Source organism: Oryctolagus cuniculus, assembly GCF_964237555.1.
Source record: "Oryctolagus cuniculus chromosome 17 unlocalized genomic scaffold, mOryCun1.1 SUPER_17_unloc_1, whole genome shotgun sequence".
NCBI lineage: Eukaryota > Metazoa > Chordata > Mammalia > Lagomorpha > Leporidae > Oryctolagus > Oryctolagus cuniculus.
Window position 1 is genome coordinate 2520541 of NW_027208202.1, and position 27201 is coordinate 2547741.

A 27201-nucleotide genomic window follows, 5' to 3' on the forward strand; every position below is an offset into this window, starting at 1 on the left:
GATCAACTTCTGGCAAAATCGCAAAAAAGAGTGATTTCCTGTATGTGATCAAGATAGTCTAAAATGGACCTACAGCAACTACTTAACACAGGATCAGTGAAAGTTTTTCCCCTGGGAACAGACCCAGCCATGCCTGCCTTCTCCCCCATCTCTCTTAACAGGGAAATCCAACAACAACAACAACAAGCATCAACCCTAAATAAACCAGTAACTCTGTCAATGTACCCAGATGACACCATTACATGCAGACAATCCAGTGTCATCCCGAACTACAGACAACTGACAAGTGAGGGTAACGAGATCACTGGGTAAAATGTCATGACCGGGGCGTCCCATACAGGCGCCGGTTCTAGTCCCGGCTGCTCCACTTCTGACCCAGCTCTCTGCTGTGGCCTGGGAAAGCAGTGGAGGATGGCCCAAGTCCTTGGGCCCTGCACCTGCGTGGGAGACCTGGAGGAAGCTCCTGGCTCCTGATCAGCGCAGCTCTGGCCATTGCGACCATCTGGGAAATGAACCAGTGGAAGGAAGACCTGTCTGTCTCTCTGTCTCTCTCTCTAACTCTGCCTTTCAAATAATCCTTTTCTTTCAAATGTCATTACTAACAGTAAGAAACACATAGGAAATATTAAAAAGACAAAAGACAGACTAGAAAACACGTATCTACCAGAGAAATGAACCAAGAGGATTAACCACGCAATATCTTTAAACATCGTTCCAACGAACATTACAGAAACTTCCCACAAGAGAAATCGTTCCGGATATGAAGAAACAAAGAGAAGCTGGTGAACCACAGTTAGCGGTGACTCACCTGAGACGGCTTCTGCAGCTCACAGCGAACTCTAGAGGTCCCGAGAGCCCCGAGGAACACGGAGGCCACGGCGACCCCACCCGGAAATCAGGCACCAGGGCGGCCTCAGACCCCAAACCCGGCCGCACTCCCGTCGCCCGGCAACAACCTTCCCACGCCCACTGCGCCAGCGAGCGTGCTGATTGGCTACAGTCTTTGTGACGGCCCTCACGCCTATCGGCTTTGCAACTGTCCAATCAGGGGCCCCGGTGAGGGTGGCCGACAACTTCGTCATCTCGCGAGATCCCTGTGTCATAGTCGCGTCCCGCCTACAATGGGTGGGGCGTCCCCGTGGTAGCTCCGCCTTCTCTGCTCTGAGAAGAGGAAGCCTGAGACCTCGCAAGCGGGAAGTGGTGAGTGTGTGGGACCAGGTTTCCCAGAAGGCGGTAGTGGGGTGGATGGATCCTGCCAGAACCAGCTACAGAGGGACCTGGACTTCCCCCCCAGTGAGCTCTTCCATCTGCGGACCCCACCGCTGCGGGCTGGGCCGGCTCCGGACACCGGCGACAGGCCCCGTCCCTGCACCAGCAACCTCAGCTCGCTCCAGAGCCTCCTCTCCATCTCCGCGTGCGCAGCCCGCCTCTCCCCAGGTTGGGTGGAGAGGACGGAGGGAGATGGGGGAGAGTAGACTGTGCTGTGGCCTTTTGTTGAGGTGAGGCCAGCTCCAGCCTTCAGGCCCTGTTTGCCTGTCTTACCAATTAGCTAAACTTGGGCTGGAATGCGTGCAATGTACTGCACACTGCTTTCCATTAGGTCCTCCAGTTAAAGTAAATTCTCATTCTTCTTAGAAATTATGTAACATTTCACTAAGAATCACCTTTATAATCAAGTAAGGCCAAACATTTGAGAAAATAAATTGTCAGTGCAAATCCAGCAAAAAAAAAAGAAAAAAGAAAAAAGAAAAGAAAAAAAGAAACACGATCATTATTCCAGTCAAGTCTTTCTGGTTTAGAAAATATGTTGTTGATGCTAATTTGACAACATTTCTTATGCACCAGAATTGTAAACTCAAATTGCATGGAATTGTCAAAAATAACCCAGGCGTGGAGGGTTCTAGATATAGACTTAAAAACAAAATCTTGGAATATGGTGCCTCTTTCTTTTAAAATTTATTTCACAGGTAGTTATAGGCAGTGAGAGAGAGACACAGAGAGAAAGGTCTTCCTTCCACTGGTTCACTCCCCAAATGGCTGGTATGGCTGGCGCTGCACTGATCCGAAGCCAGGAGCCAGGTGCTTCTTCCAGGTCTCCCATGCGGGTACAGGGGCCATCCTCCACTGCCCTCCCGGGCCAAAGCAGGGAGCTGGACTGGAAGAAGAGCGACCAGGACTAGAACTCGGTGCCAATATGGGAAGCCAGCACCACAGGCAGAAGATTAACCAAGTGAGCCGTGGTGCCAGCCCAGTGCCTCTTTTTTTGATAAAAGAATAGGCAACAAATGCTATCAGTTGTATATGGGGAAGATAAATACTTTGAGAGGAAGTAAATGATGGCTTCTGTGCTCATAAGGAAGGTGGGGGTGTCAGAAATATGGCATCATTGATCACATATTTCCCTTTCTAAAACATCTTCCCTACAGGTCCAGAAACTGCTCAGGTGTGGGTGTAGGTGGCTGAGCAACAGGCAGTCCTGCCTTCTTGATTCCCCACAAAGATACAGGTACAGTTCATCTTCATGTTTGCAGTGGTTGAGTTCCAGGACATACGGTGCAAGATCTTGATTTTGAATGTATTTTTCAGTGTGAGTTTCTTTGTTTTTTTTTTTAATTAATTTATTTTTTTGACAAGCAGAGTCGGATAATGAGAGAGAGAGAGAAAGGTCTTCCTTCTGTTGGTTCACTCCCCAAATGGCCGCTATGGCCAGTGTGCTGTGTGTGTTTCTGTTTAATGTCATGTGAAAAGTTTTTGAAGTTCCTTTTTATCTGGTGTTAACATTTCAGCCACTTGAATCAGGTTTGCTGTTATTTCTATACAAAAGCTTCATTGCCAACTGTAATACATTCAGAACACTTTCCCTAGGCCTTTGTTTCCTGCTAACATCTTGGGTCCTGTAAAACCTTTTGGGTTCTAGACTCTGGATGTATAAATTCTGTTCTCCCTGAGCTGTTCTTTGTGAAATGCCAATCTTATATTGCTAATGCTTGCATGTTACTGTAAGATTCCATTTACCTGGGCCACAATAACAAATGAGGAACAGAATGTTAGAGCTGTGACAAGGGAATGAGATGCGCTCTTTTGATCAGGGGGCCCTTGTGCAGGATTGTGTACTTACTCACAAGCTTGGGTTTATTGGACACTTTTTTGTGAATACTTTGATAATATTCTTACTTGGGTTTTGATGAATGATAACTGCCTGGTAAGGCATATTGTTGGGTCTACCAAAGGGTCCAGCTACTCACCGCATTGCTGATGAGTCATCAGCTGAGAGAGTCATTCATCATGGAAAGGCGCGATGTGCAATTCTGATAACTTCAGAGCAAACTCTCTCTGGAAGACAATCAGATACGTTCTAATTGCACTCAGCTTCCTCTTCCATGGGTTGAATGGAGGATATGGGAGAGGGAAATGCACCTTCTTCTACAACACCAAGACTGGACTCTCACTTCTTCACTGGAGCTGTGATTCCCAAGCTTCCTACAGATACAGACACTATTTCTTTCTCCTTCCCCTCTCTCTCTTCCATTCTCATTCTAACAAAAGCAGACAGTGATTTTACTGGAAACATTGATCTATCCTTAAGCTTTCCATTATTAAAAAAATGAATTGACTGTGAACCCATTCAATCATATCTTTATTTGTACTTAGATTGGGTTACCATATAACTATGCGTACAACAACAAACCTAAATTATCTGTCTACCATCTTCTCTATTTCATGTTACATGGATTTGGCCTTTTATGAAAAGTTATTTTTATGTTTTCATGCCATATGATCATAAAAGTTAGCTGCCTTACCTCTCCAAGGAAGATGAGCACATTTAGACTAAGCTGTTTTGTGTATTTTCTAGGCTGCTTGTTATTTGAGCATCCCTCTGATTTATTGGAACCTCAACTGCATGCTGAGACATGTTCTTTGTAGCAGTACACAAAAGAACAAGGTTGAGAAACATTTTCTCAGGCAGTGACAAGAACTTTTTACAATGCTGTGATCTGCAAGGCTTGTTACAGAAAAGTCAAGTTTATAAAGAAATGCTGAGGGTATAAAGGAATGCCTGAAGCAAAGAGCTAAATGCAGATCTCAAACACATAAGCAGCACTGCTACATAGAGTGGTTTAAGGACTTGTCAAAGGTCACATGGCAGATAACTGGTACAGGAGGAATTCAAGCTCCATTCCTCCTGATCCTGATAAACTAGTTCTTCTTTTTTTAAGATTTATTTCATTTGTTTCATAGGCAGAAGCAGAGAGAGAGGTATTACATTGAATGGTTCACTCCTCACATTGCCACAATGTCCAGAGCTTCATCTAGGTCTCCTACATGGGGGCAGGGGCCCAAGGACTTGGGCCATATTCAACTGCTTTCTCAGGCCAAACCTGTGCCCATTTGGGATGCTGGCACTGCAGGTGGTGGCTTTACCCACTATGCCACAGTTCTGGCCTGATAAACTAGTTCTTTAACCACAAGGATAGTAACTGCAAAGATTTGCTGAGTGCTCCCATAAAAGAGTCCTTGATTTTTCAGTTCAGAACACCTGCTGCCATGATGTGTGACTCCCAGGAAATGTTCTTTAAAAATTTTATTTGAGAGGCAAAGAGAAGGAGATAGGTAGACATGAAGAAAACTCCCATCTGTTGGTTCACTCTTCAAGTCTCTGCAAGGGCTGGGATGGGACTGGGCCTAAATCAGGAGCCAAGAACCCAATACAGGTCTCCCATCAGGATGAAAGGGACCCAATGACTTGAGTCATCACTGCCAACTCCTGGGTGAACATCACCAGGAAAGTGGAATTGGCAGCTGGAGCCAGGAGTCAAAGCTAGGCACTCATATGGGAAAGGGGCATCTTATCTGCTAGGTGAAATGCCCAACCCTAAGAAATATGCTTAGAGTAGAATCATGCTATTCTTATTTGCTATTGTCCTATGAAAGGGATGGAGAGCAGATGACTGGAGCTGCAGGAACCATTTGGTCCCATGAGGGAACCTTATGGATGAGGCAACAAGGCAAATGAGCCCCTCCTGGAATGAATATCTTTGAATCCTTATATGTGAAAGAAGTGTTAAGCTACAGGTGTTTTTATTTTTTAGACATTATTTATTTAAAAGGCAGAGTTACAGAGGAAGAAAAGTCAGAGAGAGGTATCCTCCATCTGCTGGTTCACTCCTCAAATAGCTGCAGCCACTAGGACTTAGGCTGAAACTGTGAGCTAGCAGCTTCATCCAGGCCTCCCACCTGGGTGCAGGGACCTGAGTACTTGGATTCTGCACTGCTTTCCCAGGTGTATTAGCAGGGAGCTCCAGCAGAAGCAGAGCAGCCAAGACTAGAACTGGCACCCTTATGGGATGCCAGTCATAGGCTGTGGTTTAACCCATTATACCACAATGCTGGCCCCTAACCTACACTTTTAAATATTTACTTTGTGTGCTACTCATAGCTGGAATAAACTCTAATACACGTGAGTCATTTTATTCCTTTGATACCGACAATAACCCTCTAAACAAGCACCGTGATACTCTCCATGGGCAGGTGAGAAAGTGGAGCCCATAGAATCTAAATACCTTCCTCAGGGCCACACAGCTGAGTGGGAAAACTGAGGTTCCTGCACCCCTTTTTAGGCACTACAGTACCTTCCTCAAAAGTAAGATGAATCAAACAGAAGAAATCCTGGTGGCTTTGTCCTCAGGACACCTTGTGCTAAGACAAAATTATAAGTCCAACTCTTTAGTGGCCCATTAGGTGACCGTGGATAGTTCAAAATCCTCCTCACAAACACCTTGTAGAGAGTACATGGTGTTTTCATTGGGATGTTTTGAGTTCAGTTCACTAAAAGCTCATCTCAAAGCAGCTTGAATAATGAGGAGAGTCAGACACACAGTGCTCCTAGGGTCGATAAATTCAGTGGCAGGTGATGTCAGTGAGAACATGGGTTCTTTTCACTCTGCTTTGTGACTCACAGCACATTATCTGAAGTTGATTCTTTTTGTGGCAACAGGGAATATGCTTGGAACAAACAATTGAGATTATCCATACTCTTATTTATGGGTAGTAGAAAAAGAAATGGAATTCCTTGTCTTTCTTTAAAAACTGAGGTGGGGGGTGAGTGTTTGGCACAGTGGTTAAGATGCCTCTTGAGAAACTTTCTTTTTTTTTTGACAGGCAGAGTGGACAGTGAGAGAGAGAGACAGAGAAAGCTCTTTCTTTTGCCGTTGGTTCACCCTCCAATGGCCACCATGGCCAGCGCACTGTGGCCGGTGCACCATGCTGATCCGAAGGAGCCAGGTGCTTCTCCTGGTCTCCAAGGGGTGCAGGGCCCAAGCACTTGGGCCATCCTCCACTGCACTTCCTGGCCACAGCAGAGAGCTGGCCTGGAAGAGGGGCAACCGGGATAGAATCCAGCGCCCCGACCGGGACTAGAACCCAGTGTGCTGGCACTACAAGGCAGAGGATTAGCCTAGTGAGCCACAGTGCCAGCTGGGAAACTTTCATCCCAAATTAAAGTTCCTGGTTCAAGTCTTGGCACACTTCCAGTTCCAACTTCCTGCTAATGTGCAACCTGGGAGGCAGCAGGTGATGGCTTATGTAGTTGGGTCCCTGCCAAACATGTGGGGAGACCAGATTGAGTTCTCTGATCCCAGCCTCAGCCTGGCCTAGCCCTAATTATTTCCCGCCTTTGGAGAGTGAAATGGTATATAGAAGGTCTCTTTCTGTGTCTCAAATAAGCATATAAATGTGTAAGTAAATAAATAAATAATATCAAAGTGGAGGGTGTGGTGGTGTAGTGTGTTAAGCTGCCCCTTGGGATGCCCACAGCCCATATTGGAGGACCTGAAATCAGGTCCCACCTCTGCTTTCAATTGAGCTTCCTGCTAATGCACCTGGGAAGCAATGGTGATGACCTAAGTATGTGAGTTCCTGACACCCATGTGGGGGATCAGGATGGAGTTCCTAGCTTCAGCCTGGCCGAGCCCTGGCATTGAAGACACTTGGGGAGTGAGCCAGTGATTGGAAGTGCGCACTCTCTCTCATACATAAATCTTTTAAAACTCTAGGTAGAATTTTCTTGCCAATCACCTCCTGTCCGATAGCAAAGGTTGGAGGTATCATTGGAGGTATCATCTGAAGTGGGACATTAATAGACAAATGACCATCAAGGCCAGGGGAGTGGCTGCAGACAGGACTGTAATGTTTTAAGAGGAATGCTCCCTCTGGACCAACTACTCAGGGATCTCCCCTGCAAACCTCCCTCCCTGCCCCAGGACACTGCTTTCAGAGCTGTCTGTGGCCACAGAGAAGAGGTGGTCTGGGGAATGGTCACTGAGGAGAGAGGAAGGTCTAGGACCCCTTTCTCCTGGCCTGGAGTCCCTTCTCCTACATCACAGGTCTGCAGCAGAGCATGCCTGTCACCTCCCTCAGCCTGCGACACCTCTATTAACATTGCCCATGATTACATTAGACTTAGGAACCACAGTGTGCTGTCCACTATGTCAACTTGATCTTTTAGGTTGGGGCTGGTGCTGTGGTGTAGCAGATAAAGCCACCATCTGAAATGCCGGCATCCCATATGGGCATGAGTTCTAGTCCTGGCTGCTCCACTTCCCATCCAGCTCTCTGCTATGGCCTGGGAAAGCAGTGGAAGATGGCCTAAGTCCTTGGCCCCCTGCATCTGTGTGGGAAGACCCAGAAGAAGCTTGACTCTTGGCTTCAGATTGGCGCAGCTCCAGCTATTGTGGCCAATTGGGGAGTGAACCATCGGATGGAAGACCTCTCTCTCTCTCTCTCTGCCTTTCCTTCTCTGTGTAACTCTTTCAAAGAAATAAATAAATCTTTTAAAAAAAGAACTTTTAGGTTTTCCATGAAGGTGACACCTGAGTATATCCCTCCCAGGCAGCATGGTTGGGAAGAGCTTTCAGCTAGAAAGACCAGGGAGGTGAGACCAGAGAGCTGCTAGCTGGTGAGAGCCTTATGACCTGACCTGTGTTTGTGGGTGAGGTGTAGCTTGTCTCCATTCCCTCCATCTCTGAGTGGGACCTATTCTCCCAGCTACAGTTCTAGGGGAAGTGGCTATGTTTATCTCCTGGCCCAATCACTGTTGTCTGGAAGGATTCACCAATTCAGCCTCTGCAGTGTGTGTGTAGAGGTGTTAAGCATTTTGCTGTCCCCATTAAAATGCAGTAGTGGGGAAACTGTCCCCAGGCACTGCCAGGTGAGCTCTGCACCTGCTCTGCCCTCTCTTCCAGAGATTCAGCCTCCAAAGATGCACCACTTCTCCATGGGCCCCTCCAACTCTTCCTTTATATGGGGAGAGGGTGGGTGGCAGAAGGCTGCAGGCTCTGTCTGTTGCTAAGGGGAAGTAACAGCAAAGAACCAAAAGGACCATACCCTGGAACACAGGGGTTCTGTGCCTGTTCCTATTACTATGCTACTCAGGCAGTTTTCTTCCATTTCCATTTGTGAACCATGTGTCTGTCATCTAGAGACTGGGAGTCCTGCATCAGCTGCACACACACTTTACACAGGGCTCACTGGTTCAGGTGTTCTTCATCATTTTCCTGCAGCCTCTATGCTGCTCCAGGGAGTCCTGCCCACATTATTTTGATAAGTACATCTCTAAAGCCATTTGAAATAATTTCTGTGTTTAGAAATGAAACAAGGTCATCATTACTGACTGACTAGATGCCTATTAAATGACTAACTCTACCTTGACTTAATTACTGATCTCCCAGTTGGAAGTTAATACGTATTTTTTTAAAAAGATTTATTTTATTTGAAAGGCAGAGTTACAGAGAAGCAGAGGCAGAGAGAGAGAAAGGTCTTCCATCCACTAGCTCACTCTCTAAATGGTCACAATGGTCAGAGCTGGGCTGATCCAAAGCTAGGAGCCAGGAGCTTTTTCCAGGTCTCCCATGTGAGTTCAAGGGCACATAGTCTTGGACCATCTTCTTTTGCCTTCCCAGGCCTCAGCAGAGAGCTGGATTGGAAGTGGAGCAGCCAGGACTTGAACTGGCACCCACATGGGATGCTGGCACTGGAGGCAGTGGCGTTACTTACCTTCTATGCCACAGCAGCAGCCCCAATATGTAATTTTTAAACCAGCACTATCTATTAAACTCTGAAACACCACTGCCTCTCCAAACCACTACTTCTATACCAAGGCATCCCTGATACCAGAACTTCTTGCACCTGAATTAGCATTTCTGCTGATCAAGTACTGGTGCACTTGGATTGCAACAGTTCTTTTAAGTGCACAAGAATTTTTTTTTAATTTATTTATTTGAAAGTCACAGTTATGGAGATTTCCATTCTCTGATTCAGTCGCCAAATGGCCCAGCTGAAGCCAGGAGCCTCTTCTGAGTCTCCCACGTGGGTATAGGGGCCAAACATTCGGGCCATCTTCCACTGCTTTCCCAGGCATATTAACAGGGAGCTGGATCAGAAGTGGAGCCAGGACTCAAACTACTACCCATATAGGATGCTGTCACTGCAAAAGGTGGCTTAACCCACTGTGCCACAGTGCCGGCCCCAAGAATTTATTTTGAATGACCATCTTTGTGACACAGCAGGTTAAGCTGCCACATGTGAGGCCAGCATCCCATATCTGAGCTCCAATTGCAGTCCTGGCTGTTCTGCTTCCTGCTAATGCACCTGGCAGAAGGAGATGGTTCAACTACTAGAGCCCCTACCACCCCTGTGGGAGATTTGGATGGACTTCTGATTCCCATCTTCGGCCTGGGCCAGACCTGGCTCTTACGGTCATTTTGTGAGTGAACCAGAAAATGGAAGATCTGTATCTCCCCTTCCCACTCCCCGTAACTCCCCTAACATACATACATACATAAATTTTCTTTAAAAAATATTTTGAAATCCATGCACCATTTTTGTATAATAGGCCTTTTTCATGAACTTTTCAAAAACTGTTCACATGTACAGATTTCAAAATTTGTTGCACAAAATAAGCTTATTGTTTAATTCCATTTTCCACAAACTTTTTGAAACTGTCTTGTGCTTTTATTTCTATTTTTCTATAAACAGTACATATATTTGATTTTAGTTCTTGTAAAACATTGATTGCATTTCTTTCCTTATGCTGTCATTCCAGTTTTAGTTTCCTCTTTTCTGCACTCGTAATCTCTCTTGCAATTTCTTCTCATCTCAGTCTATCCTATGTGAGGTGATCAGATCAGACTCCTTGGAGAACAGTTTTCATCTTGTTACTCTCTTGTACAAAAGTGGTTAAAAAAAGAAGACATCCTCATACTTAAGAATGAGGTATGCCTCCTAAGTAGTGGCTTAACCTGCTGCACCACAATGCTCATCTCTGACATTTTATTTGATATTTCCCTGGCATTCTGAATTGCTTTACCTAAATTTATTTGTTGGAGCCAGCGTTGTGATGCATTAGGATAATCTGTTGCCAGTGATGCTGGCATCCCATATGAGCACTGGTTTGCATCTCAGCTGCTGTATTTTCCATCCAGTTCTCTCCCAGTGCATCTAAGAAGCAGCAGACAACCCAAGTTCTTGAGTCCCTGGCACCCATGAGGGAGACTTGGATGGAATTCCAGATCCTGGCTTTGATCTGACCCAGTCCCAGCCATTGTGACCATTTGGTGGGTGAACCTGCAGATGGGAGATCTTTCCCTCTCCCTCTCTGTCTCTCCCTTTTTATCTATAACTCTTTTCCAAATAAATAAATCATTTAAAAATATTTTTCAACATTTTTTCTCTTTTACCTTCTAGTATAGCTTTCTCCCTTGGTGCTGCTGCTCTCTGTTGACTTGTCCTCCTTAGCCTCTGACTAGAACACAGCCACCTCTCCAATGCTGACATCCTCTGATACACATTTCACTCTTCTGTTCTCTCTGAACTGCAGACTCTGCTTGGGCAACCCAACTAACTCTCATGCATAAACTTGCATAGACACACACACCTGATGACTCCAGAGTCTTGGATTTCAGGTCATAATTAACTTTCATTTTCAGAGGACTGGTGAAAAAATCAGTCTGGAAGCCAGGGTGTAGCCTTGTGGTTCAGATGCCTGTGTCCCACATTGGAGTTTCTGAGTTTCATTCCCAGTTCCAGCCCCTGCCTCCAACTCCCTCATAATGCAGACTCTGAGAGCTAGCAAGTGATGGCTCAGATGATTAGGTTCCCTGCTCCTGGGCCAGCCCTGGCCACTGTGGACATTTCAGCAGTGAACTGGAGGGTGAATACCACTTCTCTACTTGTTTGTCTCTTTGCATCTCAAATTAAAAACAAAAACAAAAACAAAAAAAGTATGTCTTTATCTTTCATTAAAATAACTTCCTCAATGGCTAAAAGTAGTTTCATTGTTAAAGTTAGCAAAAAAAATAATAACACTTCTTGGTTGTAAATGATATTTGAATAATATATAACTGTAAATCAGACTTCCATAGTGGACAAGGAAGAGAAAGGTGAGGGAAATAATTTTTACGTCTGGCTTTGATGCTTCTTTGTCATGTAACCTTGGAAAATTCATTTAAACTCATGGAGCCCAAGTTGAGTGTCTTTAAAATTACAGGCTCATCTAGTTGAGGCAAATGGCATAAAGCTGAGAGCCTTCCTTGATTCTAAGCCAAAAGAGCTAAGTGGCATTAGCAAGTCATTTTAGCCCTCTGGTTCTTCATCCACTGTGAAATAAGAAGATTGTCTTTATATTTAAAGGATTTATTCTACACAGTCCTATCTTATGGTAAGGTTTGCATGACTGTCAGGTCTTCTAAACTCTACTGTATTATTAGCAGTTGGCACTGAAGATGAAATGTTAAACAACATAAAACTGCTAGGACTGGGGCCCGCGCTATGGCACAGTGGGTTAACGCCCTGGCCTGAAGTGCCAGCATCCCATATGGGTGCTGGTCCAAGATCTGGCTGCTCCTCTTCCAATCCAGCTCTCTGCTGTGGTCTGGGAAAGCAGTAGAAGATGGTCCAAGTCCTTGGGCCCCTGCACCTATGTGGGAGACCTGGAAGAAGCTCCTGACTTTGCATTGGCACAGCTCCGGCCCTTGCGGCCAATTGTGGAGTGAACCAGCAGATGGAAAACCTCTCTCTGTCTTTCTGCCTCTCCTCTCTCTGTAACTCTGACTTACAAATAAATCAATAAATAATAAAATGAAATAAAAGAACTGCTAGGGCTTGTAGTTCTATTAGGACCTACACAAAAACATTTGAGTTCATGGGAATTTTTAAATTTAAAAACAGAAACACTGAATTACCATTCATAATCAGTATAGTTACTAAAATTCTTAATTATAATCATTGAGTATTGGTAGTGTAATTTTTTAAGAGATTTTATTTATTTATTTGACAGATAGAGTTAGAGCGAGAGAGAAAGGTCTTCCTTCCATTGGTTCACTCCCCAAATGGCCACAGCAGTTGGAGCTACACTGGTCTGAAGCCAGAAGCCAGGTGCTTCTTCCTTGTCGTGGGTGTAGGACCCAAGCACTTGGGCCATCCTCCACTGCCCTCCCAGGCCACATCAGAAAGCTGGACTGGAAGAGGAGCAACCGGGACTAGAACTGGCACCCATATGGGATGCCAGCACCACAGGCAGAGGATTAACCGGTGCGCCACAGCACCAGCCTCGGTAGCGTAATTATTGATAGTATACTCCTAGTATTGTATATTTTAGTTTACACAATATTTGATTAGATAAAAATATAGGTAGCAATAGTTATTGCTTCTCCTAATTTTACTGGATTGGATCATAGCACATGCCATTAAACCTTATTTTTTTAAAGGTTTACTTTTGAAGGAGTAACAGAGAGAGAGACACATTGAGACATATTCCATCTGCTGGTTTACTCCTCAAGTGGCTGCAAAAAGCTAGAGTTGGGCTGATCCAAAGCCAGAAGCTTCTTCCAGGTCTCGCACATGGATTCAGGGGCCCAAGTATTTGGGCCATCTTCTGCTGCTTTTTAAGGCATATTAGCAGGGAGCTAAATTAGAAGTGGAGCAGCTAGGACATGTACCTGTGCCCATATGGGATACCAGTACTGCAGGTGGCAACTTTACGTGATATGCCATGGCACCAGCTCCAGCCTTTTTACTTTAAATTAATAACTAAAGAGATTATCCACTGTTCAACCTCCTGGCTTTGGCCTGGCCCAGCCTCCACTGTCGTGGACATTTGGGGAGTGAACCAGAGGTTGAAAGATCTCTCTTCTTCTGTCTCTCCATCTCTAACTCTGCCCTTCAAATAAATGAGTCTTTGAATATATACATATATGGGCCCCACACAGTAGCACAGTGCGTAAAGCCACTGCCTGCTGTGCTGGCATCCAATATGGGCATTGGTTCAAGTCTTGGCTGCTCCACATCCAATCCAGCTCCCTGCTAATGTGCCTGGGAAAGCATCAGAGGACTGCCCAAGTGCTTGAGCCCCTGCATTCCTGTGGGAGACCTGGAAGAAGCTCCTGGCTCCTGGCTTTGGATTGGCTCAGCTCAGTCCATTGTGATCATTTGGGGAGTGAACCAGTAGATGGAAGGTCCATCTCTACCTCCTCTCTGTAACTCTGCCTTTCAAATAAATCAGTTTTAAAAATGAGGGAGAAAAGTGCACTTCTGTGACCTTCCTCATTACCTAGAGTAACATAATAAAAATCTGTTAGATAAGTGAAAGCAAATGAATAAGGGAAATTCTGAGATCATGTATTGACCACAGAAGAGAATGGTTTCCATGTATGTCTTCTGGAAGCCCATGCAAGTTGGAACCAAAGGAAAGATGACAAAAAAGGGGAGGCCCATATTCCCCATTTGTCTTCTTCCTTCATTGGAGCAGTGGAGAGTTGAGTAATGTAACATTGGTGTTTGTCTCCATACAGTTCACGTCTATTTAGCTGGTTCTTAAGCCTCAAGAAGGGATTTAGGTCAATGTTCTATTCTCATCAGTGACCCTGATGTTTAATAAAAGATTCTGTTAGTAATTTTAACCCCAGGTGGTTCTAAGGATGTGCTGTGACTTAGGTTTAGAAAAGAGCATCTTCCTTGCCACCCTCATCTCAGCTCTGGGGCTGCCAGTTCTCCCTGCACAGATTCAGTAATGCATGCTTCTTCTCTACTACAAAGATCCTCCCTTTATGTTGGTTGAAATTCCAGTTGTCAAAGGCAAATCAACTCACACCTGGACTCTAAGTATTCAATGACATTATTTATCAAAATAAATGCATTAAAATATTCAAAGACCACTTCAAAGCTTAACTGCCTTCAAGAGTTTCTGGCACTTGTAACAGCCACTGTGATTTTCTACACATGAGCATTCACTATTTTATATACCATTTAACACTTCAAACATCATTTCAGGTTCAGCAATACACAAGAATAGAATGGATGATCTGGAGTCACAAGAACTTTAGTACTCTTCTACATAGTAAATATACTACTTTAGTTGGGACTCAAAACCTAAAACTAAAACCACTATGTGGTAATGTGAACTGATTTAAGGAAAGATGTACAGCTAGGTAGTTAAGGCCACATACTCCCAGACCTATTGATTTTAAATGAGTTCAGATCAACAGCATTCCATTGCATTATCTTCCATCTCACAGTCCTGCTTTTCCAGCAAGACCCACCCCACTCAGACCACATATTTCCTGCCTGAGTCTGTACAGTGGTGGAAGCTGTTCTGATACAAGTTTCTCTGGACAGTCACCAGCTTCCTGACTTGAAATCAATAGTTCTGAGGGAACTGAATTGAATGTCAGTCTCTGGCAATCACAGACTTCTGCCTTAGGAAACAGAACATGTCCTCTTCTCTGGGGCTCCCTTTTTCTCATCAACTATGGGGCTGTGTAGTGATCTGTGGTTTTTCACACAAGTCCTGGTAGAACTCTGACTCCAAAAAACAGGGATAAGAGTTCTTCCTGGGGGCTGGTGCTGTGGCATAGCAAGTTACACTGATGCCTGCAGCACTAGCATCCCACATGGATGCTGGCTTGAATCCCAGCTGCTCCACTTCTTACCCAGCTCCCTGCTGGGTAAAGCAGCAGAGGAGGGCCCAAGTGCTTGATCCTCTGCCCCTACATGGGAGACCTGGAGGAAGCTCCTGGCTTCAGCCTGGCCCAGCCCTGTCCATTGTGGCCATTAAGGGAGTGGACCAGCAGATGGAAGACCTCTCTCTGTCTCTCCCTCTCTTTTTCTCTCTGTAACTCTGCCTTTCAAATAAGTAAAACATCATGCTGTACACCCTTTTCCAGGCAGTTGTACAGCTGGGAGTCATAGCTTCTTGTATATTTTGGATAATAAAAGTTTTGGTTTGAAACCATGTTTATCTGGAACAAAGAAGATCATTCATTATCCTTTGTTAGAGAAGGGAGCTGTGCTCTTTGAACATGAAAATCAGAAGTTGTAACATGTGATGAGCTCCACCTGCTAGGTCTGGGGATACTTAGTTGAAAGCCAAGACACCAGGAAAGCTTTTCAGATTCTCTGGCCCTTGCTTTAATCTTACATCTTTACTTCTTTTGTTGCTTCTCAGTGCCAAGGGTGTACACTTTATGCTGAAATGAGGAATATTGTCTTACCTCTTTTGGGGCTTTTTCTAAGAAGAGTGTATATATTTATCTTGGTTTTAAGGATAGCTTCTGGGGTAGGTGGATTTTTTGGAAGTTTTCACAAGCCAGCCAGTAGCCTATATTTTCTTCACAGAATTCAGTTTTTAAAAAAGCCTTGAATACAGCCATACCATCTGTAGGTAGGGAAGAGAAGGTAGAAAAAAAAAAGCATGTGGAATATGAGGAACCGAATGATCAAATAATCCCTTGTGTTTTTCTAGTATTAGGATTAGCTATTCTCTAGTTTTTACTCAATCCTGTAATTCTGAGGACTTAGCTCTTTAAAGACAAAGATGCCAGTAGGCAAAATACTTGAAGTTGGTGCCATACTGCTAAAACATAAATACTTCAGTTTGTTTTAATGCCAAAAATGTATTTATAGGAGAGGCATAAATCTTCAGGAAACTAAGTCTCTTGCAAACATGGTATGCAATGAAAAGCATCCTCAGCCTCAACCAAGAGCACTGCCATTGCAGAGCTGAAGGGTGATTTATCTTCCCCACCTGGGGTGAATATGCTGAGAAATAAAGGGAGATAAACAGACCTTCTAGGGTAAGTCTCATTCCCCTTGGTGAGCTGCTCATTTGAGGACACAGCCTTTCTGCACTCTTGTGATACTTGCAATGGATTAAATTCAAGACTAATTCACATTTGCAGGCCAGCAGCTCCTGGCATGCTTCTGACCACAGCAGTGCTTCCTTCAGGGTGGTCTGCAGGAGCAGTTCCCCTCCCAGCTCAGCAATGAGTTGTTCAGATTGCAAACACAAGAATCTCAACTTACTTAATGAAAGTTTGCTATCTGCTTTTCTTGCTGATTTTGGCCTTCCCAGGAGTGGTGGGATTTTGCAATAAGTAGCTTAATCATGTCTTCAAATCTTTTAATCTTTAAAAAAAATCTCACTAAATGACCATCCTTGAATACACTACTGAGACTGAATGCATTTTTACCAGTCGCCCAGTAGCTACAAACAAACCAAATGAGACAAACCAAAAGCCAATAGCAGGCTTACCCACCTAGTATTTAAACTCAGCCCCGAAGTACTGAGCAGTTTCATCAGTTCCTCAGAATGTAACTATGCTGTGAGGACTAAAGATAGGACTGCCCAAATTTTAATTTTCAATACATTGCACAGCTAATAAAGCAGATGCTGTCTCTGGCCCACAAAAGGGGACAGTTTCCCTGCAAGGTTAACTGCAATTGGGAGACATTTTGCACCTGATGGAACCCACAGCGGAGCTGCCTTGAGCCAGCTTCTCTGCTTCCCTTTCCACTTTTGGTCCTGGATGGGCCAGAGACCATGCACAGGAGGTGCCACTGGTCACCCATGCCCCCCAGTCCACCTGCAATGCTCCTGGGAAGCAGATGCCACAGAACAGTGATTTGTTCCACGGTTGTCACTGCATTATCAGCCTATCAAGAGAAAACGACCATGGACTCCAACGAGATAGCCAACTGCATAAGCACTGCCCCCAGCAGCAGTGCAGGAGGGTGGATGACCGAAAGCGCAGCGTGGCCAGGATCTCTAGGGACCCTGCAGGACTCTGCTGCTCTGGATGCCTACAACAGGTGGCTGCACGAGGGCCCAGTGAGCCTCCAGCACCCTCCTACCAAGCCCATCCTGGGTGTCTGCCCGGGCAGGCCACACAGATGCAGCATCAGTGCACAAATCAGCACCACATGCTTGGTTTTCCTGCTGAGACTCGGCCTTCATTGCTTCCCCAAGTGCTGCACGTGCTGCAAGCCTCATCCAGTGGGGCTGATGGGAGAGGTGGGGCACTCACTGGGTCTGTCTCCTCTTCTCCTGCAGCTCCTGCCTGCCGTCTGCATTCTAGTCCCAGGGTCTGAAATCAAGCTCAACCGCCAAGAACATAACACTACCCAGATCACCCGAACACACTGCAACTACCAGCTGCCCACCAATGACCATCGCCTTTATAGCTGGCCCAGTGTGGGATGGGTCTGGCAGCGCTGGTCCTGCTCCAGGACAGTGAGGATTGGCCTGAGGCCCCCAGCTGAGCCGAGTCTGAGCTGCCCTGCAGCAGATTCTGGAAGCAAGGGAGCTGCTGATGGCTGAGGCCCTGGCTCAGAGCACACTCAGGGAGATGCCGCACCTGGCAGGGGCGTTGGGGGCCGTGGACTTTCCCAGGCTGCAGTCCTGGGGCAGAGGCTGGTCCTGCCCTTCTTCCCCAGCCCTGCCCACAAGTGGAGCGGAGTTCCCACGGGGGTGGCTTAGTTCACAGGAGGGCAGGCAAACCCTGAACACTGGGACTCCGGGTGCCAGGTGCAGGCCTGCAGCCTTCTGGGAGGGAGTAGGAGACAGCAACTTTGTGGGGAGGTGACACCCGAGCTGGGCCTGCATTTTGGATCAGCTCTGGACGTGTGTCTGCGTGCACCTGGACCTGCGGGGCTGCTGCTGGCCTGGCCGTGCTGGGAGCTGGGCGTCCCTGGTGGTGAGGGCAGGAGGGTGAGGTCCTGAGCTCGCTCTGGGTGCACCAGGCTCTTTGGAACCTTTCAGAGCAAGGAGTCGAGGTCACCTCCTGAGTCACTCCTGGTCCGTTTGGAATTTGCCAGAACCCTGAATTAGGGGTGTGGTGGAGGTGGTAGTGGTTGGCTTGAATGCACTTTATTTGTGAATTCTTCAAACACAGCTTCTCCCTACCCTTTTAGGCTTTAAGGTGATTGATGAGGACAGAGTCCCTCAGCTACGAAGTGACTGAATTTTGGAAACTATGTCCAGAACTCCACAGTGCATATTCAGGTGCTCTTCCTTCAGGCCTGCAGGTGGACAGCAAGAGCAACAGTAAGATATTAATTACTGTAGATACTCTCCTTTCTTTCCAGTAGACACACCAAAAGAGAATGGGAGATGTGTGCGTGAACAGTGGAACCAGTCAACATGCTAGGGTGAGCTGCCAGTACTTGGAGCTCAGGAGTGGACATGGAGAGCAAAACCTGCATTATTTGAGAACCGTTAGGTATCTTACTGTGAAAGGGAAATCACTTAGATGTGAGCAAGACACCTTAAGAAAAGGTCTGTATATTTTTTATTTTCAATTTTTTAAGGCTTTTTTTTTTAATTTGACAGAGTTAGACAGTGAGAGAGAGAGACAGAGAGAAAGATCTTCCTTCATTGGTTCACCCCCCAAATGGCTGCTACAGCTGGAGCTACACCAATTCAAAGCCAGGAGCCAGGTGCTTCCTCCTGGTCTCCTATGTGGGTGCAGTGGCCCAATCACTTGGATCATCCTCCATTGCCTTCCCAGGCCACAGCAGAGAGCTGCACTGGAAGAGGAGCAACCGGGACTAGAACCTGGCACCTATATGGGATGCTGGTGCCACAAGTGGAGGTTTAACCAAGTGAGCTATGGCACTGGCTCCTGTGTATTTATTTTTGTTTATTTGAAAGGCAGAGAGAGCCCTTCCATTTACTGCTCATTCCTCAAATGTCTACAACAACCAGGGCTGGGTCTGGCTGAAGCCAGGAACTCAGTGTGGATCTCCCACATAAGTAGCAGGGACTCAAGTACTTGAGCCATCAGCTGCTGCCTCCCAGGGTTCTATTAGCAGGAAGCTAGAAACAGACACAGGGCTAGAACTTGGACCCTAGGCATTCTGATTGGGATGTGGAAGGCTTTACCACTATGCCAAACACATGCTCCAGTAAGGTGTTTCAACATGTTTGAAAATTTAAGAATGTGTTCTTAAATCTATGCTCTTTATCTTGAAAATTTGCATAATCTTATATTCAGTTTCATATGATTCAATGTAAAATTTAGATACATGCTTTAACTCACCAATACAAACTTCAGTAATTTTTTCACTTAGAACCTTGAATATTAGCATTCATTCAGACTGAAGTTCACTCATAGGCTGGGAATTCTGACAAAGAGACAGTAGGGAGAAAAATCTAGATGTGTATCTGAGACCTAATTAGATTCTGAACCTGACCGATAGAATCTGAGTAACTGTTGGGAGAGTCACTTCATGTCGCTCCCCCTCTTCGTGGAGGAACGACACAGGAACCTGCGCTGTTCTTTTGTCTGCTCGGCCCTTCCTGGGTTTGCTGCTGGTTCTTCCAGGGTTGGCTACCGTCCCTTCCACCTCTGTGGAAGGGCGGTTCCCCCTGCCACTTTCCCCACTTCCGTGGGGGAGCGGCACACCACTGGCCGGCTCTCTCGGGGGCTGCACAGGTGTTATTCAGGTAGATGTTCTGGTGCATGTTGTCTCTCTTCTCCTTTATAGTCCTCTTCCACCAATCCCAACTCTGCTACCCACACGCCGAGTACGCTGCTCTCCTCCAATCAGGAGCAGGATCAGCTCCTGCAGGTCATCACTCAAGTTGGCGAGAGGCAGCTGCGTAGAAGTTGTTACTCCCTTCTCAGCGCCATATTGTGGGAGAGCAGATGCATAGAATAAGTCTTAATTCCAGTAACAGTCTAGTCCGAGTTGCTCCCCACAACTTCATACTTCTCCCCTCTGTAATGAGAGGACTGTGTCATTTGATGTTATGTAAATCTTATGTGAAGAGCCTTTTATAAATTCTGAAGTGCCATACAGAAGCATATTATACATTTACATATGTGTGAAAAAAGGCAATGTCAAAGGCATAGCTATTCCAGAGAGAAGTTAGGATTAGCTCAGTTTATAAGGGTGTAAGTACCATTAAATATCAACATATTTGAAACAGATTTATAGAGTATGAAGTTCATGATATTTAATAAATGCATTCTGGATAATAAGCAAATATGGGAAATAATGCCACACCCATCAGCCTTTAAACTTTCAGACAGCTCCATGCCATGGAAGTGCAGTGATCCTTGTAAATTAACAAAAGTCAATCTGTGTATATCCATGGAAGCAACTGGTTTAAATGCAGGCTATACTAGAGGTTTTTGTGTTTAGTAAAATTATTGGATTTCTTTCATGAATGCTTTCAGACTGATAACTGATGATGAGTGGCAGACATTTTTTTCTGAAAAGTATGTGGTTGAGAAATATAAATATAAATATGTGCCTGAATATTTTTAAGCATTGAGACAATACCTGCAACTGTCAGAAGCCTTTTCCTCAAAAAGTTGCCATATTAATGCCTTTTCATTTATTTATTTAATGTATGTTTAGGTAAAAGGCAGAGAAGAGAGAATCTCTATCTTTCATCTGCTGGCTCACTTCCAGATGGCCACAGTAGCTGGGGCTAAGACAGGCCAAAGCCAGGAGCCTGGAACTCTGAGTCTCCCATGTGGGTGCAGGAACCCAAACACCTGGGCAGTCTTTGCTGCTATCCCAATCAAGGAATTGGATAAGAAGTGAAGCAGGTGCGTCTCAAAGCAGTGCTCATAAAGCATGCTGCTGTTGCACTGGGTGACTTACCCCTCTGTGCCACAATGCTGGCCCTGGGCTGATGACATATTTAAGTGCTGCCACAGGCTTTTGGCTAAATAGGATAGTTTAACATGTTTTCCACTCTGTGGAAGAGGAACAAATAAGGCAGTGGGTTGTAAAAGTTGCTCAAGGAAACCACAGCTTGAGAAAGATGGATCAACTCACCTTGCAATTTCCACGTTGCATCTATACCACCTTTTGCTGGACAAACATCTGATTGTATGCCCTAGTGGTGGAGGTTCTCAGGGTGCTGGAACTTTTTGTAATTTTTTAAAATTACAGAAGATTACAGAAGGTGGCAAACAAACAAAAATTTACAAACTGCTGCCAATACCAAGAGGAGATTATTGAGAGTACAAAAACCTGTTGGAGCCAGCACTGTGGCATACCAGGTTAAAGCCCTGGTCTGAAATGCAGGCATCCCGTATGAGTGCTGTTTAGAGTCCTGACTACTCCACTTCTGATCCAGCTCACTGCTAATGCACCTGGAAAAGCATCAGAGGATGGCCCAAGTCCTTGGGCCCTTTTGCCCATGTGGGAGACCTGAAGAAGCTCCTGGCTCCTGGCTCCTGGCTTCAGATTTGTTCAGCTGTGGCCATTGTAGCCATTTGGGGAGTGAACCAGCAGACAGAAGATTCTCTCTCTCTCTCTCCCTATAACATTTTCAAATAAGTAAAATCTTTTTTTAAAAAAAGGTATACTGCCATACTTCTTTCTTCCCTGTTAATTACTAGGAATTAAAAATTGTCATGGAGCCAGCACTGTGGCAGAGTGGGTTATACTAACATCTGCAGCACCAGCATCCCATATGGGCACTGATTGGCTGTTCTACTTCTGATCCAGCTACCTGCTAACATGCCCTGGGAAAGCAGCGAAATATGGCACAAGTGCTTGGGCCCTGCACCCAAGCAAGAGACCTAGAAGAAGTTTCCCTGATCCCTAGCTTTTTTTTTAAGATTTATTTTATTTATTTGAAAGAGTTACAGAGAGAGGTAGGCAGAGAGAGAGAAGTCTTCCATCTGCTGGCTCACTCCCTGGATGGCTGCAACAGGCAGAACTACGCCAATCCGAAGCCAGGAGCTAGGAGCTTCTTCCAGGTCTGCCACATGGGTTCAGGGGCCCAAGGACTTGGGCCATCTTCTACTGATTTCCCAGGCCATAGCAGAGAGCTGGATCAGAAGTAGAGCAGCCAGGACTAGAACCAGCACCCATATGGGATGCTGGCACTTCAGGCCAGGGCTTTAACCCACTGCACCACAGCACAGGCCCCATGCAGGCAGTGTCTTAACTCACACCACAACACTGGCACGAAGTGGTTACTTTTTACAAAGGGAAAACAAAACAAAACAAAAACTAGGAAATTAAATGCCATGGGCAAAAGATGTGATGAGAGGAAAAAATGAAAACTTTTAATACCTAGTGGTAGGTCATATGAAAGAAGTGTGACACTTACCTTTATTATTACCTTTAGTCCAGTTTGAGTTTCTTTATTTTTTTTACTTAATTGTGAGGCAGAGGGAGAGAGAATGAGAATGTACTCTGATTCTCTGGTTTACTCCCCAGAATGCCTGCAACAGCCAGAACTGGGTCAGGCTGAAGCCAGGAGTGTGAACTCAATCTTAATCTCCCATGTGTGGGAAGAAACCTGAATACTTGAGCCACCAGTGCTGCCTTATGGGATCAGTATTAGCAGGAAGCTGGAGTTAGGAACCAGAGCTAGGCGCTGAACCCCAGTACTATGATGTAGGACTTGGACATCTCAATTGCTGGGTGCTTTAACTGGAAAAATGTTCATCAAAGAATATGACCCCACAAGATTCTGTACCTACTCATAATAGGATTTGAAATGTAAAAGTCATGATTAATTTCTTGCAATATAATTTACATAGTCAGAAGCAAAGAAAAAATTAACATTTTATTTTTGTCCTGAATGAATCAGAGTTTAAAACTAATACTTGACTTGTATGTCAGAGGAGTTAATGACTTAACCAACTCTTCCATTAGAAATACTACATTTGGGGCTGGCACTGTGGTGTGGCCTGAAGCGCTGGCATCCCATATGGGCACCAGTTCAAAACCCAGCTGCTCCACTTCCCATCCAGCTCTTGGCTGTGGCCTAGAAAAGCAGTAGAAGATGGCCCAAGTCCTTGGGCCCCTGCACCCACATGGTAGACCTGGAAGAAGCTCCTGGCTCCTGGGTTCAGATCAGCACAGCTCCAGCCATTGTGGCCAGTCGGGGAATGAATCATCGGGTGGAAGACCTGTCTGTCTGTCTGTCTCTCTCTCTCTCTCTTTCTCCCTCTGCTTCTCCTCTCTCTGTGTAACTCTGACTTTCAAATAAATAAAACTTGAAAAAAAGAAATACTATGTTGTATACTTCTATGGTTATACTTGATATTCATTTGTAGTATAGAGTATGCTGTACTTCAAAGCCAGTAGGGCCTCCTTAAAACTAATAGTTCCCTCTTTACTAAGACATCTGGGGAAGACAGTTTGGAATAGTGATTAAGATGTCGCTTGGAATGCCCAGGTTCAGGTCCCAACTCTGCTTCTGATTCCAGCTTTTTGTTAATGTGTATCCCAGAGATGGCAGTGATGGTTTAAGTATGTGGGTTCCTGCCACCCATGTGGGAGACCCAAATTGAGCTACCAGCTCCTGACTTCAGCTTAGCCCAGCTCCAGCTATTGTAGGCATTTGGGGAGTGAATCAGCAGATGGAAGATCTCTGTTGGTCTGCCAATCTAGATTTTCTTTTGAAACCTAAAATGGAGAATCATGGAGTTTTATTTCCTTTTCTGAATAAAAATCATTAACACAGTAATATATCTCAAATTTTCTGTATTATTAGTCCTGTAAGTTAAAGGGCCATAAATAAATATGAGGTATAAATTAACAGTTGGTTTCTGGCCTGTTCCGGTTGCTTCTCTTTTCTTGTGCAGAGAATACCATGGAGAGGAGGTATTATAACAACTTCCTTATAAAAGCAGTTACAGCTGGGGCACCTGAAGGAGACTTCAGGACGGCTGAGCAGTTCCCCTTGGGTGGTTTGGGAGTTGCCATGGCTACTGCTTCTTGCACTCCCTGAGGAAGATGCTGGCCACTGTCTCCCGCATATTATCTGGCACTGCCCAGAAGCTAGCAAGGAGAGTGCTGATGGCATCCTGCAACTTTGCAAATGATGCTACATTCAAGATTAAGAAATGTGACCTTCACCAGCTGGGAGAGGGCCCTCCTTTCATGACAGTACTCACCAGAGAGGATGGGCTCCAATATTACAGGATGATGCAGACTGTGCGCCAAATGGAGTTAAAGGCAGATCGGCTATATAAGCAGAAGGTTATCCGTGGTTTCTGTCACTTGTGTGATGGTCAGGAAGCTTGCTGTGTGGGCCTGGAGGCTGGAATAAATCCCAGCAACCACCTCATCACGGCCTTTCAGGCTCATGGCTTTACCTTCACTCAGGGCCTTTCTGTCTGTGAGATTCTCACAGAGCTTATGGGGTGAAGAGGAGGCTGTGCTAAGGGGAAAGGAGGATCAATACATATGTATGCCAAGAACTTCTATAGGGGCAATGGCATCGTGGGTGCTCAGGTGCCCCTGGGAGCTGGGATTTCCCTGGCCTATAAGTACAATGGGAAAGATGATGTCTGTTTGACTGTAAGTAGCTAAAGTGGTAGATGGTGTGGGCTCATCACGTATTAACATCAGAGATAGCCTGGGTAGGGATTCCAACTGTTCACTTTCAATGTTTCTTTTTAAAATTCAGTTAGACTTGAAAATAATGGCAATTCATTATTGTTTTATAAACTTTCTTTGAAAGCATTTTTATTGGTTAAATAAGTTAGGTTAAGAGCAGGTGTCCAGCTAATCTTCACATTAGAACTTTAAAGACTTGAGGAACTAATGATCTATGCCTCTCTAATGATTGAGTTGATCTCAATGTTTTCAGAATTGCCAAAGCACAGATGCATGTTAAAGAGATTAGGAAAAGAAAACAACCAAAAAAAGAGAAGCACATTGCAGTCAAATATGTCACACGTCTCTACATCTCAATAAGGATGATGACTCTTTTGTGCAGAGTTACATGTCACTGAAAAGCCTATGATCAAAAATAGTTGCTATGGTTGACAGGTGAGACCACAAAGTGGAAGAAGTCTAATCTTGAGCCGCACATATGTTTGAGAAACATCCTAGTGACCATTTATTTACAGCAACAAGCTTGGTCATTCATTAGTAACCAAAGCAGGAAGAAGTCATCTGACATTAGTGTATACATTTATTCATTTCTACTTGAATTTACAAACTCTTGAAAGATTTAGTTGTTAGATGTCTATGCTTGTTCAGAAAATAAGTAAATTTTATTTAGAATATTATTAGTGAAGAAATTTAGTATATGTTATCATATACATTTTTCATATTTTCTTGAGGAGGATAGAACATTTATTATTATTAATCCTAGGGGCTGGCACTGTGGCATAATGGGCAAAGCCAGTGCCCGCAGTGCTAGCATCCTGTATGGGTGCCAGTTTGAGACTTGGCTGCTCCACTTCCAATCCAGCTCTCTGTTTTGACCTGGGAAAGCAGTAGATGATGGCCCAAGCCCCTGAGCCCCTGCACCTGCATAGGAGACTGAGAGGAAGCTCCTGGCTGCTGGCTTCAGGTCAGCACAGCTCCGGCCATTGCAGCCAATTGAGGAGTGAACCAGTGGATGGAAGACCTCTCTCTCTGCCTCTCCTTCTATCTCTTATAACTTGACTTTAAAATAATAAATAAATCTTTAAAATATTATTAATCTTGACTATCAGCACTGCTGAACAGAGAGAGCTTGTTCAGTGTTTATGGATGGGGCTGTTGGGTGGGCTGGGCCCCTTTGCAGAGGCTGCTCTGGAATCAGGGTCAAGAATACCAAAGGCTGGTCACCCACTGAGTGGAAGCTGAGCCGTGGGAGCCACTGGACCCACCAGACCCGCCGGACCTGCTGGAGCTGCAGTCTGTCCACCAGCGCTGGAAGGGGGGTGAGACCAAAACCTCTTGGTAACCCGAGACATAGGCAGGGAAAGGCAGAAAGAGCCTTCAGAGAATGAGGCCTGAAACCCCATTGGGGAAAGTTCACCAGGCTGGCTGGAGGAGAGAAAATAATTGAATAAATAAGGGGAACCGGCATGGGCATTTAGCCTCTCTCTCCACTCACCTTACAAAGCCTAGCAAGACAAAGGGCAGGTGCCATTTTACATAAGTAAAGTGGTGCACGCCATTTTGCATAGGTAAAGCAGGTGCCCCTCATTAGCCAAGCAGGAAAACCTGACTCTTGTAAGCGAATGAATACCCACAGGGGCCAGATTTCATACATCAACTACTCTCAATTCCACTCAGCTGTGTGGAATTACTTCCCGATTCAAAAAAAAAAAAAAAAGCGAGCGAGAGCGAGCAAGAGAACAATCAGGGTGAATCACCTTTGGCACACCCTAAACCCTGTGGAACCAGAGCTCTCTGGCCACACCCATCACAGCCTCTAAGGATCCATCAAAAGCAGACAGTCCTCTTAATAAAGAGTCACAGTATAACGAGAAAAAAACAAATAATATCTCTAATATGCCAAACAAACACAAAGGCTGAGGTAACAAGAACAAGGAAGACACCATGACGCCCCCAAATGAAATAGATACCCCAATTCAAGATTATGAAGATGATGACATAGAAGAAATGCAAGAAGCAGATTTCAAAAAATTGATAAGAACATTAAGAAGTTCTCAAAAACAAATTCTCGAACTACAGAAATCCTTAATGGACAAGATAGAAAATCTCTCTCATGAAAAGGAAATATTAAGGAGGAATCAAAATGAAATGAAACAACTAGTAGAAAATGAAACTGTGATAGTGATGAGAAATCATAATGAAATCAAAAATTCAATAGATCAAATGACAAACACATTAGAGAGCCTTAAAAACAGAATGGGTGAAGCAGAAGAGAGAATATCAGACTTAGAAGACAGAGCACAGGAAAATATACAATCAAACCAAAGAAAAGAAGAGGAAATTAGAAATCTAAAAAATATTGTTGGGAATCATCAGGATACTATTAAAAGACCCAACATTCGGGTTCTAGGAGTTCCTGAAGGCATGGAGAGGGAGAAAGGATTAGAAGGCCTTTTTAGTGAGATACTAGCAGAGAACTTTCCAGGTTTGGAGAAGGACAGAGACATCCTAGTACAGGAAGCTCATAGAACCCCCAGTAAACATGACCAA

At 45.0% G+C, this 27201-nt stretch overlaps 1 long non-coding RNA gene and 1 pseudogene across 1 annotated transcript; one reads left to right on the top strand and one right to left on the bottom strand.

The window, feature by feature from the left end:
* LOC138847838 (protein LYRIC pseudogene) overlaps positions 1-27201 on the bottom strand; it is a 408551-nt pseudogene that overhangs the window by 227050 nt on the left and 154300 nt on the right.
* Positions 880-25244, top strand: LOC138847843 (uncharacterized). The gene is made up of 3 exons (XR_011385761.1): positions 880-1200; positions 2427-2506; positions 17381-25244. It is a non-coding gene; the product is annotated as an uncharacterized lncRNA (long non-coding RNA).